The sequence below is a fragment of the Gekko japonicus genome, unplaced genomic scaffold (assembly GCF_001447785.1).
Source record: "Gekko japonicus isolate JY-2015 unplaced genomic scaffold, Gekko_japonicus_V1.1 scaffold128, whole genome shotgun sequence".
Classification (NCBI taxonomy): Eukaryota; Metazoa; Chordata; class Lepidosauria; order Squamata; family Gekkonidae; genus Gekko; species Gekko japonicus.
In genome coordinates this window covers 1,453,108-1,455,226 of record NW_015173126.1, presented here as the reverse complement: position 1 = coordinate 1,455,226, position 2,119 = coordinate 1,453,108, and the positions used below count along the sequence as shown (strand labels likewise).

General features: G+C 43.4%; 1 pseudogene; it reads right to left on the bottom strand.

Moving 5' to 3' along the window:
* Positions 1 to 706: 706 nt before the first annotated feature.
* Positions 707 to 969, bottom strand: LOC107119522 (annotated as a pseudogene).
* Between the last annotated feature and the right edge of the window lie 1,150 nt (positions 970 to 2,119).

The following is a 2,119-nucleotide window of genomic DNA, read 5'->3' as shown; positions in this document are numbered from 1 at the left end:
TATAAACTATTCAGATTTGCAATTATTTTCTTTGCGTTGCCAGCAAAATTATTTGGAAAACCCTGGTAGAGAATTATTTATAAACATTCATTTTTTTAAATCACCCAGCATATTGATGTTATCGACTATTTTGTTTCAAATACTGGGGTATGAAGGGCATAATTAAGTAACAGTCAAGGTCTTTTTCTTTTCTTTCCCATTTTTATTTAATTCCACTCTAACATAAAGTATTCCAAACAGTTTGCTAGAAAATGTTCTATTTTGTTAATACAAATACTAAAAATACTAGCCAGTTTGGTGTAGTGGTTAAGTGTGTGGACTCTAATCTGGGAGAACCGGGTTTGATTCCCCACTCCTCCACACGCAGCTGCTGATGTGACCTTGGGTCAGTCACAAGCTCTAGCGGCACAGCTGTCCTTGAAAAAGAGCAGTTTGTGTCAGAGCTCTCTCAGCCCCACCCACCTCACAGGGTGTCTGTTGTGGAGAGGGGAAGGGAAAGGAGTTTGTAAGCCGCTCTGAGACTCCAAGTGAAGGGCGGGGTATAAATCCCATCTCTTCTTCTTCTAAAAAATTGTCCAGCCTTCCATACAGCATATGCAGCTTTACAGCAGAATACAACAAAACATCACTATGAATCATCAACTACAAATAAAACTTGGTTAAGAAACAAAAGTTGCAATCCAAAATCTTCCACCTTCAGGTATATTCACATTCTCCTCTTCTGTGTACTTATATACAAAACATTGTTTCCTCTGATAAACGCATCCCCATATTTATTCTTCAGTTGCCCATTTACATATTCTTCTGTTTGTTCCAAAGCTATGTTCATGTACCCATCCAGGCAAGCCAGAACACCTTGATAATCAACTCCAGAATTTAACTTCACAACAACTGGTCTTCCTATTATCTGTTTCAAAAAATCACTTGGGGTTTGTTTCCGTAAACTCATTTTGACAGAATGAGAACCCCGTGCACTGTCAGCTCACACTCGTTAACTTTCCAGGTGGCTTACAGTTAAGGTCTTTTACAGCAGGTTTAGCGTGAAGACATGTTTTATTTCAGTAGGATATATTTTACCATATCCTGATCAGGATTACTGGCTTCATGAGGAGAGTTGTAATGGTGCCCGCAGCAATGTGTTAATCACTCTGAAGAACCTGTTTCCACATTGTTAGGGGACAGCTGATCAAGTAAGCTACTAGTTAGCACCAGCGTTTTGGTGGGGTACTGGTGGCATGGTAATTAATACACCTATATCTCAAAATCATATACTTTACATATTTTGGAGTGGAAAAGCCTGGGAAGCTCTATCATGCAGGCTATTTTAATTTTTATGTAACAGTAAAAATATGAGAACACATTCAAGTCAAATTTAGCATGCATTTAGCATAGATAATTTTAATTTCTATCGAAGAGAAGAAAGCTTTGGTCCTTGTGCCCCAAGGACACACAAGATTTTTTTAAAAAAAATCCAGTAGTTTTATTATGCTTACTTGAGTTTTCACACTGCTGTGTAGTGGGTTCGATGCATGAAAGATCACGGAGATGGTGTGATGCAAAGCATGGTTTACTGGACACAACACAAACTGACTACAACGGGCCAGGTGGCTCACTATATACAGAGGCAAAGGGACAACCCTAGGTCCTATTGGTCCTAGGTCCTATTGGTGGGTTTAAACGTGGGGGACCGACGTTCCCTTGTTGACCGCCTTGGGGCTGGCATGGGTGACTCGTAACTATTTTGCTGCGGTGGCCTTGGGGGAGGTGCCAATATCTCACCTGTTTCTGGCAGCGGTTGTGTTTGGGCCCCTTCTGGTGTCCTCGCAGGTACTGGTGTGCTGACCTCTGGAGCGGCTGCTGGGATGTGGGCTGTTTCCCGTTCCTGGGGGAGCTCCCAGTCTGGAATGTCATCAGCTGCCCTTTCGGAGACCTGGGCCTCTCTTGCTTCCGGAAGCTGGCACCGCCTCAGCTGGTCCACATGTCTTCATAGGACCTGCCCGCAGTCCGTCGAGACTTCATATGACACTGGTCCCGTGGGGCAGATGATCCTGCCGGTGATCCACTCCGGGCCCTTGCTGTAGTTCCGGACGTAGATGGGATCTTTAGGGAAGAATCTCCG